We start from the raw sequence: 16,761 nt of genomic DNA on the forward strand, positions 1-16,761 counted from the left end.
AAAATAAATAAATAAATAAATAAATAAATTATAACAAATTTGTCTACAAATATTTAACCCATTATATTTACTGATTTTATTTTAATAGTTTACCTAGATTATTTATGAAAACACTTATAGTCATCGTTTAAAGTTATAAAACTGCCATTGCAAAATTATGACTGAGACAGTGAAAGAAATCTGACCTAACTGACACCATCTTGTTTCTAATCTCCAAGCTATCCTTGTTCATTCCTGGGCAAAGGCCGAACTAACTTCTGGAGGACCTCAGTTTACAGTTTTACTTTGAAACAAAGATGAAAACAGTCCTTTCCCAAAACAAACCTTCTTCCTGCCTAAAACCACAAGATTAGAAATTATGGTTTAGGAGTCATGCAGCTGGAGGCTGCAAGATTCTAAATCTCCCTGAATTGCTCCCGGGGATAACATCGCTAATGTAAAATGTAAGATCAGTGCTTGAGATATTTTGCAGACTCTGCACTTCATGAGTTAGTTGGCAACTCAGATGGATAAACATCTCAGCTAGTCTTGTAGCCCCCACCCAGGAACTGACTCAGCACAAGAGGACAGCTTCGACTTCCTATGATTTTATCTCTGACCCACCCAATCAGAACTTCCGACTCATTGACTCCCTACCCACCAAAATATCCTTAAAAACTCTGATCCCCAAATTTTCAGGGAGGTTGGTTAGAGTAGTAATAAAACTCTGGTCTTCTGCACAGCTAGCTCTTTCTCTATTGCAATTTCCCTGTCTTGATACATAAGCTCTGTCTAGATAGCAGGTGAGGTGAACCCGTTGGACGATTACAGCTATTTCCCTGTCAACCCTTTTATAGTCTATAAATTTCAGGTGTTTACCTAAATAAGAACCTTAAGATTAAATATATGATTCTTTTACTAAATAATTCCAGATTGAGCTATTTTCATTAAAGCATAATTAATGTCTTATTTATCAAAAATTACACAAGCAAAGCTTATTCTCTTTTGGACTAGGTTTATAGTTTTATAACCCTTATGACAAATTGTGACACCTTATAATATTTAAGGGAAAAGTATAAACTTGCTTGATCAATAAATGCAAACAAAATGTATGCTGGAAATTCTTAAGACATTTCTAATATTACTTCACCAATAATTTTAAAGCTAGCTTATTTATTAAAGATTTTACATAAGTCACATAAACTTAAAGCATTTGACTACTCTTTTTTTCTGATAAACTATTTGATTTAACCACTTTTATTTTTCTTAAGCCAATTAGAGCTCTTTTATATATTTTTAGTAGTGAAACATTGTGTACACAACACATACCTACATAGGTCTATTAGATACGCTGATAGAAGTAAATCTTACTGATTGACAAGACCTCTTTTTTTAATTTTAGACTTTCAAATTCTTAATAGCCTGTTTTATTACCCTAGGCAATTGTCAGCTAAATAGCCCTAAATTTGCACATTGAAGGAAACAACTCTTAGGTAAAAAATTATATAGCAAAATTTACATCTCAAAGTACAGAGAGAAAATGTCTGGTGTGCCAGAGGGAAATTAAAACTGATTTAATTGCCAGTTAAACATAAAATTACAGAAATCCGTCATAAAGGCCCTTTAAATACACACACACACACACACACACACACACACAAAAGGTTCTCTAACTTTTACTTCAGAACTCTAGCCCTGAGATATTAATAAAAATTTACTGGCTTGCAAAAACAAAAAAAAAAAACAAAATAATGGTCCGATCCAAACAGTGGTTTTTATCTCAGTAGGAAAGTAACAGCAGCTTTAAAGCAGGCATAAAAGAAAACAGAGAAAAAGAGAACTTAGGTATTCTATAGTTTGCAGGTCAACCATAGGACTTTTTCTTTGATGTAAATGTGCACGAAGACCATGATATTTTTATTTTTAACAAACTCTAGCAAGTAGAAGCACCATAAAACCAGTAAAGTTTCCAAAAAGGGGTGATTCTTCATTTTTTTCTCCTCATTCTTAGATTGTTTCCCACTTTTTTTTTCCTTTTTTTTTTTTTTTTTTTTAGTGAAAAGGAGGAACTGAGCTGTGGCCTAGGGTTTTTGTGGAGTGGGTAGTAATGTGTGCTGGTTGTGGTAGGGACCTCAGAGTGTCACCACTGAGCACCCTCTTACCTGTCTCAGTTTCCTTCTCCGGATGTCTAAGCACCTCTAGGAGGGCTCAAAGCACAGAGTGACCAGCTCCCATGTGTTCCTTCTGGACAAACCTTTCTAAAACTAATTTTGTTGGGGGTTCCCTGTAGGGCTGCTACACGTCACAGGGGGTCAACCTCCCAGACACTCCCATGAGTCCCCTGGTCACATGGGGTGCCACTCAACTGGAAGGAGCAAAATTCCCTTTCTCTTTGGAGCTGAGGAAGCTCAGTCTCTCATTTATCTATGAAAACAGTTCAGTTCCTCACACAAATGTACACAGATAAGCCAAACTGAGTTTAATTTTGGGAGAAAAAGCAATGGAGAAGACCCTTTCGGAAGTATCTTGGGACTAGAAGTAGGATCCTTAAGCAACAAGTTCCTAGGAGAGAAAAAAAAAAAAAAAAAAGCAGCCAAGACTCAAGACCACTTCCTGTAAACTGTCCTCAGCCACCCCTAACTTTGAAGCTCTCATCTACCATTACACATGCCAAGGTCAAATCCTCTCACAGTACAAGGTAATCTCTGATATCCCCAAAGCCAAAGAGGTCAGGTAATGCAGTACAAGAAAGCATAGCTTTAGACCTATGAAGAATGTGCCCATGACTCTTGAAACTTCACAAAGAAAACACAACACCCCAAAAGGAGTGAGCAGTGCCTTTGTTCTGAGTTCCTTAAGGGGTTTGAGTCCTTAGAAGCCTTCTCTAAATTTTTCTCAGTACTGAAGATGGCGAAGGGGGAAGGAGGTATAGGATGGAAGAAAAGTACGTGAAAGAACAATTGTTTTTTTAAGACAGGAAGCGACCACACAGACCAAGCACATGTTTCACCCACCACTTTTGCAGATGCAGGAAATTTTAGCCAATGCAGAGAGGCCGTGTTACTTATAATTTGGAATTCTCATTTGGATTTGACCAAGTCAGGTAGGGTCAGGTAGAGTTGCTCAAATCTGACAGGAGAAAGACTGGAACGAACAAACAAACAAAAACCCCAGCAATATGATGTGATCACTGAGTGCTCTAATGGTAAGGAGAAATTAAGACCAGCTGGTTGTTAATTTTACTTTAGCTAAGACAAAACCCCAATTCAGCTACTTACCTAGGAATAGGTCTCAGGCTTTACACTGCTCTCTACCACCTTAGAAGCAGGAAAAAACTCAAATTTGTCTTCCTGGTTGGAAGCTAGCTCAGACTCCAGAAAGGAGTTACCTGCCTTTCATCATCAAAGAAGGAGGAAAACTTGTCTTCCTTCTTGGAAGCAAGTTAAACTCCAAAAAAGGAGTTGTACAGCAAAATAAACTTTAGATCTCTACCAGATTTGGGGAGATCAGGGATTCTCTCGAGTGAGTGATTCCAGGCCTCAGCAAATTGTCCTATTGGTATGAACCATAAAGATAGCTCAAGCTGGTACTAGGCACTAATAGGCGATTTGTCAAAGGTCAGGGGCACCTCCATGCAAAGTCGCGTTGTGTGGTTACCAAAATGTGAACCCCAGATATTTGAGACAAGTCCCAGTCAATTTACAAAGTTGTTTTTTGTTTGTTTGTTTGTTTGTTTTGGTTTTTTTTGCCAAGGTTAAGAACATGCCTGTGACACAGCATCAGGAAGTCCTGATGACATGTGCCCCAGGTGGTTAAGGCACAGCTTGGTTTTACACATTTTAGGAAGTCATGAGACATCAATCAATATATGTAAGATGAACGTTGGTTTGGTCTGGAAAGGCGGGGCAACTCGAAGTGGGGAGGCGGTTTCCAGGTCATAGGTACATGAGAGACAAAGGGTTGCATTCTTTTGAGATTCTGATTAGCCTTTCCAAAAGAGGCAATCAGATATGCATTTATCTCAGTGAGCAGAGGGGTGATTTTTAGTAGAATGGGAGGCAGGTTTGCCCTAAGCAGTTCCCAGGTTCACTTCTCCCTTTAGCTTAGTGATTTTGAGGTCCCAAGATTTATTTTCATTTCACATTATCATTCGACCCAGCAATCCCTTTACTGGGTATATGCCAAAAGGCAAATAAATCATTCTACCAAAAATATACACACACACGTGTTCATCGTTGTCTTATTCGCAATGGCAAAGATGTGGAATCAACTCAGGTGCCCATCAGTGGAAGAGTGCATAAAGAAAATGTGGATCATATAGACCATGGAATAGCACACAGTCATAAAAAAGAATGAAGTAATGTTCTTTGTAGCAACATGAATGGAATTGGAGGCCATAAGCCTAAGCGAATTAATGCAGAAACAGGAAACCTAACACTGCATGTTCTAACTTATAAGTGGGAGCTAAACACTAATCCCACATGGACATAAATATGGGAATAATTAGATCTTGCAGACTACTACAGTGGAGGGGGGGTGAAAAATTACCTATCAGGTATTATGCTTACTACCTAGGTGACAAGATCCGTACCCCAAATGTTGGCATCATGCAATATTCCCATGTAACAAACCTACGTATGTAACCCTGTATCTAAAATACAGGCTGAATTTTTTTAAAAACGGAGTGATGAGGATACAAAGACACAATTATAAATAAACAGACTGGAGAAGCCTAAGGACATGGTTTTTACCCGAGAGTTAAATTACAAAAAGAAGCTAACTATTTCAAGATCAGAGAAAAGTTATTCCAGGGAAGCAAGTAAAGATTACAAAAGTCCAAGGGCAGGAATTCACTTGAAGTATTCAAGCAAATAATAAAAGGTCAATGTGGCTGCAGTATTGAGGGACATAAGAAGGGTACTGCAAGATGAAACTTTCTACTGAGATTTTTAAAATATTTTGAGTCATTTTATTTTCTAAGACCACTTTCATAATTCTAGAATGCTCCTTTTTTAGTAGTATACTGTTGTACTTGAGGAAATTAATATTTTATCTTCTTTACCTGAGAATCTAATGAGATCATTAATAAATTGTTTCTTATTTCTGTCTTTTCTTATGTTTATTTAATCTCCATCTTTCTGTTGGAGAATTTTCTCAAATGTCTGTTGTCTCTTTGCTGTCTGCATATTTAAGAACGAGACAGTAAATGTACATGTGGAAATGCAGAGCAATACATTGACTGGTGGACTTCAGTGTGGTAGATGTCCACATGCCACTACCTATAAGTCATTTATCCAGAGATGGATATTTTAATCTCTCTTCCCAGGATCTAATCAAGATTCTAAGAATTGTGCTGGTGGAGGTAGATCAGAAATATATACTTACTTATATTTTATTTTGTTTATTAATGTTGATTTTGGGTCTAACATCTTTATTAAGAATACATGACGATGTACAACACACCACACATAACATAACTTAGTATAGCATAAGTCAGTTTCCATATATATGGTCCACTGGCATCAGCCCAACAGCCTGAGTTTAAATGCTGGCTTCACTGCTCACTAATTGTTTGACCTTTGGCATGTAACTTATTTTCTCTGTATGTCAGTTTCTTCTCTATAAAATCAGGGGAAAAATAGAATCTACCATATGGGTTTGTTGTGAATATTGCTATGTTAATATATGTAAAACACTTAGAATAGTTCCTGGTCTATAATAAGCACTATCTAATGATAAGTTATCATTATCAATTACTCTGTTAGTACCACAGTGTTGTAATAGTACAATTACAGTATGTTAAAAGGGTTGAAAGAGGAATTTGACTTTTCTCTGTAGCCCCATGTGATAAAACTAGTACCCATGAAAGGTAGCCTTGGGGGAATGAATTTTGGTCAAAATAAAGAAAAGAAGATCTTCTCTATTACAAGTGCCCAAAGACGGAATAGACCACCTCAAGTTTTAATGAGTTGCCTGTCAATGAACAAGTTCAAGACAATATCAACCATATTTTTGGTACAGTTAGAAGAAGGTTCCTAAAAGCAAAAGGCTATATGCATTGAAGGAATACTGATGAGCTTTTAAAAATCTGACACTTTACAATCCCAACACTATAATCTAATCAAATAACATAAATGGGTCATAGAGGTACTATAAGCAGTGTCAAGTTGACCATAGATTTTAATGACTACAAATTTAACCAGGAAATATTTTAAAAGTCTTTGTTAAACTATAATGAAATATCATATAGAAAGCAACTAAAATTATATCTGTATAAAATAAATATTGTGGGAAAAAACTCAACTATAGAGAAAATATAAAATCTTAGCTAAGTTTTGGGATTTCTGGGCAAAACTGGTTCATGGCCAAAGGAAATTAATTCAAATTCCTCTTAATCATACATAATTCAATAAAATAAAAAATCAGTGTCATCATGTTTGGTATTAAATATGATGTTATGTGTTGGTGGTTAATGGTTGTGAAGAACATCAAGATGATTTAAAATTTAGAGAAAAATCATCTTTCCTGGCTTAATGTGAGCTTGTGTGTTTGCTAATGCCCTGAAATTCAGAACTCCTACCCAATATTTCAAGTATTGATTTATGCTATTTAAAGATATCTTTATTTCCAATTTTATTTCTTACATTTCATTTTCCTTTCAAATAACCACTGAATACTGCTAGCAAAAACACTCACTCTGTTAGTCCTCTGTATTTAAAGATCCTAAGTAGGTGCTGAGGAGATTGGAAACAAATGAACCCTGAGGGCCCATGACAAAACTACTTTGTAGGGGTCATGAGCTTTGAGTTGTCTTTCCAGTAGGCAGATCATGTATTGTTTAAGTACCAGCTCTTTGTACCTGATGACACACCTTTATGAAGTGCTTGGTTTAGGTACCAACTAAAATCATAGAACTATAATAACTTGAGAGGAAACCTGTAACCTAGGCAAGCAAAAAAGTAGAGGATAGAAATTAACCACATCACTTTGGGAGTCAGGACAATTGGATTTAATTTAAATTTTGACTGTGTGATCTTGGGAGCGTGCTTAACCTTTCTGAGCTTTTATCTGTAATATAGGGATAATAATACTATGTCAAGGTTGATGTAAGGATGAAGAGAGATGATATATATGAAATCAATTGTATGTGTTCTATCACATAATAGGCTCTTAAACATTGAGTTATGAGGAGTACTGGCCAATTCCTTTGAGACCTGGGAGGGGGCACAGGGGAAAAGAAGTCAAGGTGGATAAAAGAAAACACAAATCATATCTCCCTGCCTGACAGAATTATTCTGATGCTTTAAATATAAAAACCTTAACCTCAATTATTCTTCCTACTGTCACTCCAGCTTTCAACATTTCTATATTTTCTTGGGCCTGATTGAGATAACTGAGCCACTCAGTGGCAACTCATACTTGCCTTCTGGGTTTCTCATGACCTGCCTAGCTCATACCAGGCACTGGATTGGGCTTTGTCCTCCAGTTAAGTATTTCAGGTTGTCTTTCTCTATGTGATTCCTCACTTGCCATGTATCTTTTCCCATCCCATGTTCTCTGCCTCTTGACAAACGTGTTCTAGAGCACAGATCATAGGTAAGTGAACTATGAGATAGGAGGGCAAAGCCACCTTAACACATAGTGCAAACATCAATATTTAAATACTCTCTGTTAAATGTGGCTCTGTGAAAGCACTTATTTCCCAGTCTTTGAAAATAAAGTTACCACATTCCATCAATATTGAATTAACCTGGATAGGTGTCTTTCATTGTATTCATTGTATTCAGTACTGTGAAAAGTCATTCACAATCAGCCCAACTACATAAAATCAAGGGAATGGTAAAGTAAATGATGATACACCCATATGATGGACCATTATGCAGCTATTAAAATGATGTTTACAAAGAGTTTTTAATGACATGGGAAAATGCTAATGATATAATGCCTAGTGAAAATATAGGTTCCAACAATGTTCCCTATAATATTATTTAAATCATCTAAGAAAAATGAAATGCATATATAAATGTATATAAAATATTATGACTTACAATAGGAGCACATATCAAATGCAAAACATTTATTTAAGTATGCATATATATGTATACATATAAAATGTACTAGAAATAAACATAATGTTCACAGTGATTATCTATGGGTGAAGGAATTCTAGATAATATTTTTTGGTTTATATTTTCTCTTTCCCCCTTAATATTCTACAATATGCAAGCAATATTTTTTTAATCAGCAGAAAATAACTGTTCATTATTCCAAACAGTTATCATAACCAACGTTAATTATGTCTGAGATGCAAAATCAATTCATCATCTAGGTAGTTGATACCTGAATCTTTTACTGCTTTTCTTTTCTTTTCTTTTTTTTTTTGAGACGGAGTCTCCCTCTGTCGCCCAGGCTGGAGTGCAGTGGCGCAATCTCGGCTCACTGCAAGCTCCGCCTCCCGGGTTCACGCCATTCTCCTGCCTCAGCCTCCCGAGTAGCTGGGACTACAGGCACCCGCCACCATGCCCGGCAAATTTTTTGTATTTTTAGTAGAGATGGGGTTTCACCATGTTAGCCAGGATGGTCTCGATCTTCTGACCTCGTGATCCGCCCACCTCAGCCTCCCAAAGTGCTGGGATTACAGGTGTGAGCCACCACGCCCGGCCTCTTTTACTGCTTTTCATCTTGAGTGCCCGTAGTTTCTGAGACTGGCAAGACCTAATGGATAAGTTTGACCTTGCAAACTTTGGTTGAAAAATACGCTAAATAGCCAAATAATTATATTAATACAGGATCTTCATGCTATAATCCATATTCTCTTCTATGAAATGAGAGTTGTGGTAGACTACATAATGACCCCCATCCAAATATATCCATATCATAATCCCTGGAACTTGTATCTGTCATCTTATATGAAAAAAAGATTTTATACATGTGACTGAATATCTTGAGATGGGATCCTAAATGCAATCACAGGTTTCCTTGTGAGTGAGAGGTGGAGGGAAACTAGACACAGACAGAAAAGGATAATATAATACGACCATAGAGGCAGAGATCGGAGTGATTCAGCTACACGCCAAGTAATGCTTGCAGCCAGCAGACACTGAAAGAGGCAAGAAAGAGCTTATCTGTTAGAGCCTCTGGAGGGAGCAGGGCCTGGCCAACAACATCTTGACTTTGTCTCAGTGAAATGGGCTTCTGCCCTCCAGAATGATGTTATAATAAAATTCTGTCCTCTTGAGCCACCAGGTTTGTGGTAATTTGTTACAGTATCTAGGGGAATTTACTACTTTTTATAATAAAATGCATGAAACATGGTCTCTGGCAATGATGGGTTCCTAGACCAGAAAAGTAGAAAATGATGGCCGGGCGCGGTGGCTCACACCTGTAATCCCAGCACTTTGGGAGACCGCAGTGGATGGATCATGAGGTCAGGAAATCGAGACCATCCTGGCTAACACGGTGAAACCCTGTCTCTACTAAAAATAATAATAAAAAATTAGCCGGACGTGGTGGCGGGCGCCTGTAGTCCCAGCTACTGGGAGAGGCTGAGGCAGGAGAATGGCGTGAACCCGGGAGGCGGAGCTTGCAGTGAGCCGAGATCGCGCCACTGCACTCCAGCCTGGGCGACAGAGCGAGACTCCATCTCCAGACAAAAACAACAACAAAAAAAAAAAAAAGAAAGAAAATTATACAACATTGTTATAAGTGACTACCGCAGTGAGGGCTGGGGAATTCTTCCCAGAGGAGGTGACACTGGAGGATTATTTCTTACCAGTAACAAGACTTGCTGCCTAATTTCATGGAAAGGGGTTTCAGACCCATTTGGGTAGCACAGTGCTTGATTTGTGGCAGCAATGAGTAGAGCACAGTGGAGAGGCTACTCGACTAGGAGTCGAGAGATGTGTGTTTTGATACACTGCACTTGGTACCTGACACTAACTAGCTGTGTAACTTTCGGCAAGTCACTTCATTTATCTGCACCTAAATTTCTCTCTATATAAAATTTAATGTTTGGACTAAATTTCTAAGGGTCTTCTGCCATTCTGGATTTTCTTAAGTGAATGTTTTGATGACACTTGGGGAGTGAAATGGTAAACCAATATATGTAGGCTGGTAAGTTGCAAGTATTTACAAGACTGGGATAAATGTTCATAAGATTGTAAGTAAAATACAAAATGTTTTGATATAAGAATGGATTTGTGTAAATGTAATTCCATGCAATATTTGCACACCTATGAAACACTCAGTACTCAGTAGGCATACAGACATTTATTGCATAATACTGTGCTTGCCAAATTTTCTACTGTTAAAATGTTTATGTTAAACTAACATAGATTCCTGACCCATATTTAGTGAGTGATTACAGACACCAAATTGGGAGCCAAGGTTTGGAAAGACAAATGAGGACAAAAACGTTTAGCAATAGGTGAAAAATGTGTGTCACAGCGATGGAGTGTAAGTACAGAGGTTGGAATGGTTTCATCAACCCAATTGCCTAAAATACACACACACACACACCCACACATACACACACACGCACACACACTATAAACAAATACTACTACTCTTATTGCTGAAACCTTAATAAGAAGGTTAAGACTGTCCTCTAAGGTATAAGGTGACATGAAGCAAGCTTTGCTCATGAGACAACTACAGATTATTGGCAGGATTGACTCATTGGCTTAGAGGTGAAGGCAACAGATAAAAATTCAGTGGTTGTTACTCAATTTATCTTTCCTACTAATCTAAGGCAGAACCAAGCTCGTAGTCTGCTTAATTCATGGCATTATGAACAGTCTCTCCCAGACTACAGATAACTGCTAAAATTTAACTGTTAAATACCAGAGTTCACTTCACACAAATGCTACTCTTTTGTATGAACTGAACTCTGGTATTTATCAATACATGAAATCTGAAACCTGAACTGAACTCTGGTTCATATCAATACATGAAATCTAATGGCAAGATTTTACAGAGGAAGTGCTCCAAGATGAATCTAAGTTAGCCAGGTGCAGGAAGATTGGGGTGTTGTACGGTGGAACCCATCAGGCCAAGACAACAATTAGAGCAGTGGGCCAGGTGAGAAACAGCTTATTGTGAGAGAGAACATCTGCTTTAGTGCTGCTGTTACATAAACCATGAGACAGAAAGTGGTGAAAACTGAAACGAGGGAATCCATCAAGGGCCAGATCATGGAGCTTTTTGTATCTCTAGCCAAGAAGCTTCATAGTGACCCTCTCAGGCCAACGGAGAATATTTGAAAGTTGTTCTCACATTTGAGACAGGTGGAAAGTTGGCTGGAGGGTTACACACAGAGAAAGAAACCATTTTGGCTTCCATATGTCAACAATGTTAGGCATTTTACAAAGTTTACTGAAGAATCAGTATAATCAATAAAGGAAATTAATGCAAACAGTAAACAACTGAATGAACTAAGTATTAGAACAATGGTTACAACTCAACGCAGTGAGTCGAGGGTAGCTTCAAGAGCTAGAATTCCTTGTGGCACAATATTTGTGCCAGTAGTTCTTGCAATTCTGATTTGCCTGAATACAGATTCTATTTGTCTTAAAGAATCATGTTCTGAATTAAGGTAAAATTTCCCAATAGAACTTTTTAATATCTCTCTTCTTTTATCCTTGCTTTCAGTCTTTCTTCCCTCAGTTCAATTTACACACTGTAACCTGATTTATCTTCCAAAGCACAGTTGTGCTCACGCCCTTGTTAAAAACCACCATTGATTCATGTCCCCGTTTAGCCACTGCCTAAAAATACAAATCCAGATTTTCTGCCATCAGCTCTCTGGTTCCAACTCAAAGTTCTCACATTTTCTCTTATTATTTTCTTTTAATATACCATTTAGTTAATTTCTTCTAAATAACTCTTTCCTTCTCTTGACATTCTGCATGCTTCTTACCATGGTGGTCCATAGCGTCCTTGCCATCTCTGCACCTTCGCCTTCTATCATCACTTAGGACCCAGCTCAGATGTTTGCTGCTCCATTGTCCTTTTCCTGATCCTCGCTCTGGAAGCCTTTGTTCCTCCCTCTTCCCTCTTTATGGTATTCTCTCTATACCTGCCATATAATTCTTTGCATATTTTACCTCGTGTTGCTTATTATGGTCTCTCAGCCAAACTCACCGAGAGTGAGAATGATACCTTATTCATCACCGTAAGCTCTCTTTTTTATTTGTTATCCTGCATGAAATGCTTTTGCCACTCTTTCATCTATAGACATCTTCTACACCATTGAAAACTTAGTTCGTTTATTGTGTCTCCAACGTTTTTCCTGACTTCCTTTTTCCCATCATGGGAAAATTCATTACTCACCTTTGGTGGCCCTACAGTCTTTTGTTCATTTCATATGACTGCTAAAATTTAAGTGTTAAATACCAGAGTTCAGTTCATGTCAGTGTTACTCTTTCTTTTTTTTTCTTCCCCTCAAGTAAAATTCTAATAATAAAAAACAATGGTAGGAAGTCTGAAAGCATGGACTCTTTTGAGATATGCAAGGATATCACAGTTGATATCTTTTGTTAAAGTATAATCAAATCATGAATGATGCCAATATCCAGGGTCATTAAACTTTGTCTGTTTGATGGTTATTTCACATCTCTTTCTTTTGTTTAGGCATGTTGAAGCTTCTATATCCAGGATTAAGCATTGGTAGAGTTGATCACCCTTTTTCTCTTATCAGTGCTCCTCAGTCTCATAATTATTCTCGGAAACATAAAGGTTTCACATATATATGGAGTATTTCAAATTAATTTTCACATAATTGTTCAAAATACTGTTTGTTGGGAAAATTTAGTAGTTCTTTCAGAGTATGTTATTTCTCAGAATCTCGACAAGTGGTATTTGAAAAAAAATGACCCTAGAAATTTGAAATTAGCTCTGAACGAGTTCTCATAGCATATATATATGTATATATACGTATATATATATATATATATATATATGTATATACTCATCTTATCGAGAGGCATTTTAATGAGTATGTTATATAGGTACCATATTTACATAGAATAATGTTAGAATAGAATAAAGGGCTTCAACACTTGCTTCAAACTTCAGTAGCATGAGAGACTCACTTTTCTGGCATGGAAGTAATCTTATAGCTGTCACGCTTGATTTAAGGATTAGAACCTGGGTAAGGAAAGTTAAGTACTCACCTGGGGTGCAATATTTAAGATGGCGTAGCGTTAAGCCATATCTGTATTTACAAGTTTTATGTTTTGGTCAGCACGTTTTGGAATTTTTTTTTAATGTATTAAAATCGTTTTTATCTTGATAATTGCTTATTGTGGTACCACCCATCCACCTTAATTTTGCATTTGAGTGAGTGGCTCATGCCCCTCCCTCCACCCCTGGCCTTTCTTGTCTTATAGCATATGCATACTAAGGCTTACACTCCTTTTGCCTGCCTCGGCCCTGAACCTTCGAAACTAGTCTAACTCACCCGCCATGCCTGATGGCATTTCCAAATGATTATTAAGATTTATGTATTCACTGTATATGTTCATTGATGAGTAACTCTTGATAAACTGTGTGTTGTCATGGGCCTCTGGGTGCCATATTAACTTTACTGAGATACACAAACAGTCCATATTAGCAGATTGCTTTGTCTGTGAAATCTAGAGGGTGTTTTGGAATTTAGTGAGAACTAGGGGACTAGTATATTTGGGAGATGTTTTATAATTCTTACGGACAAAGAAGGCTGGCTAAAGGGAAATAAAATAATTACTACTTTTGGTATAATAGCCTATAAGATATTTGTTTTGCTTAAGAGCTTAATTATTTATCATCAACTTATCCATCCACACGTTTTGTTTTCTTGATTCACATGTATCCAATGGTATTAGGTAAGGAACATTTTTAATTTCTGAAGACTCTGTGGCACACGATGGTGGTCCTTTTCAGTGGCCACTGCTCTACAGCATTGTAGCAAGCTGCTTAGGAATGAAAATTAATATTAAGCACATAGATCCAAGGATATCTGTCCAAAGTTTCAAGTTGATTTCCACAGTGCTTTTAAAAATAGAATAATAGTTTACACAGTACAAAATCTCACATAGCTCTTCACTCCAGCATATTAATCATTAGTGTCCTATGATTTTTCGTACAGAGCCTATAACCTAACTCTAATAATGCTGGGAAATGTCATGGCAGCTAATGTTTACTTTTCAAGGACCCTTTTTATTTGAATCAGTTAAAGTGCAGTCTGCTTTTTCGAAACTTTAAGCGTAACTGGGAATGTATATTTTGATATACAGCATAAATGTCAGCAAAAGATGGAGAACCAGAGAGACTGTGTGGGCTTTTAGAAATCATACTATGCAATGCTTTCATTTTACAGATAGAGAAACAGATACTACAAAGGTAACACTGATATTATAACCCATTCTTCCTCTCCTTGGATACACTTATGTGTAACATGTGGGTTTATTTAATGAAAAAAGCATATGAATGTAAATGTACAGTTGTTTTTACTCATCCAATGGCTTTTGGGGAGCCCATTTTGTGTGTCTTCTTCTCTGCTAAAAACAATAAATGCTCTCATGTGATATTCAACTAAATAATATATACAATAGGTTATATTGAACAAGATTTCCCTGAGGTTTTTTCTTTTATTCCGTGCTTTAAAGTCACTTTTAAAGTCTTTATTGGTAGACATTTTTCTATTCTTTCTTTAACATATAAATATATCTTCTAATAGTTGGGGTTATTTTTGTTTTAGAATAAAATGTGGACATTGGAAAGGTAAAATAGAGTAAGATGAAGTAGATCAGAAGTTTTGAATTAGACTTTGGGGAACTTATAAAGACATTTCAGTAAGCAAACCCCAGTTTTTTGAATTGTATTCTGATTATTTTTCTATCTGGTTTACTAAGGAGCACTAGTATATTGGTAAAGGGGCTGGAATCCGATCAGATATCATTCCAGAATCTGTTGTCTTCTAGACTGAATGCGTCCTAGTGAAGACTTTATTGTATAAAAACTCAATGCCTTTGGAAGAGGTCTTGTAGAATATCTCTGGTGTTTATGGAGAATTTTCAGTTGGTTAGGATGAATGAAATATAATCTATTTAACAATATTTACACAGGATTTGAAGTCCTGGTTGTATACAATTCGTAAGGAGTTACATTCTTTTGGAATAAGAAATACTCCTCAATACATATATCCAAGCCCTGACTTTTGGTTTGTGGATGCAATATTGGATTCTATAATGATAAGGAGCTATGACCAAATGCTTCACACATCAAACATCATGTGACTTCATGGTCAGAAAGTACATAAGCAGAAGTGAACTAACAAAAATATGTTTTCTACTATCATCCGTATAAGCTATATAGGAAATGCCCCAAATAGAGTGCAGTGCATTTAATACTCAAATCAGTTTTCTAATTTGGCGATCGATACTCTCCAAGACAGTCATCCAAAGTTGTTAAGTAGATATACTCTAAAATTGACCACATAATCAGACATAGAATACTCTTCAGTAAATGTAGAATAACTGAAATCATAACGACCACTCTCTAGGACCATAGTGAAAGCAATTAGAAATCAACACTAAGAAATTCGCTCAAAACTATAAAATTACAGGGAAATTAAATAAGCTGCTCCTAAATGACTTTTGAATAAATTAAGGCAGGAATCAAGAAGTTCTTTGAAATTAAGGAGAACAAAGATACAACACACCAGAATCTCTGAGACATAGCTAAGGCAGTGTGAAGAGGAAAATTTATAGCACTAAATGCCCATATCAAAAAGTTAGAAATATCTCTAACAACCTAACGTCACAGCTGCAAGAACTAGAGAACCAAGAGCAAACCAACTCCAAAGTTAGCAGAAGACAAGAAATAATCAAAATCAGAACTGAATGGAAGGAGATAGAGACACGAAAAATGATTCAAAAGATCAATAAATCCAGGATTTAGTTTTTTGAAAAACATAATAAAATAGAATGCTACCTAAACTAATAAAGAAGGAAAGAAAGAAGATCTAAATAAACAGTTTCAGAAATGACAAGGGGGAAATTACCACTAACCTTATTAAAATACATGTAACTATCAGATAATATTATGAGCACCTCTATGCACACAGTTTAGAAAATCTAGAAGAAATAGATAATTTTTTTGATACATACACCCTCCCAAAACTGAACAAGGAGGAAATTGAATCTCTGAACAGACAAATAACAAGCTCCAAAATTGAATCAGTAATAAATAGGCTACAAAACAAAAAAAGCCAAGACCTGGCAGATTCACAGAAAAATTCTACCAGATGTACAAAGAAGAGCTGATATCATTCCTACTGAAACTATTGCAAAAAATTGAGGTGGAGGGATTCTTTCCAAACACATTCAATGAGGCCAACATCATTCTGATACCAAAACCTGGCAGAGGCACACCAAAACAAGTACATTTTAGGCCAATATCCTGGATAAATATTAATGCAAAAGTCATTAACAAAATACTGACAAAGTGAATATATTAGCATATCAAAAAGCTTATCCATCAGGATCACAAATATCATTTATTGATACACAAATCATTGTATCATTTATTGATAAACAAATCAGTAAATGCGACTCATCACATAAACATAATTAAAGACATAAAAACACATGATTATCTCAATAGATGCAGAAAAAACTCTCAATAAAATTCAACATCCCTTCATGTTTAAAACTCTAAACAAGGCCGGGCGCGGTGGCTCACGCTTGTAATCCCAGCACTTTGGGAGGCCGAGGCGGGCGGATCACAAGGTCAGGAGATCGA

The 16,761-nt window shown here is 36.6% G+C and overlaps 1 protein-coding gene across 1 annotated transcript in view; it reads right to left on the minus strand.

The window, feature by feature from the left end:
* The window catches only part of IL9R (interleukin 9 receptor), a 72,860-nt gene that overhangs the window by 46,911 nt on the left and 9,188 nt on the right, over nucleotides 1–16,761 (minus strand). The window lies entirely within an intron of this gene.

This window comes from Hylobates moloch, unplaced genomic scaffold (genome assembly GCF_009828535.3).
Source record: "Hylobates moloch isolate HMO894 unplaced genomic scaffold, HMol_V3 SCAFFOLD_7, whole genome shotgun sequence".
NCBI lineage: Eukaryota > Metazoa > Chordata > Mammalia > Primates > Hylobatidae > Hylobates > Hylobates moloch.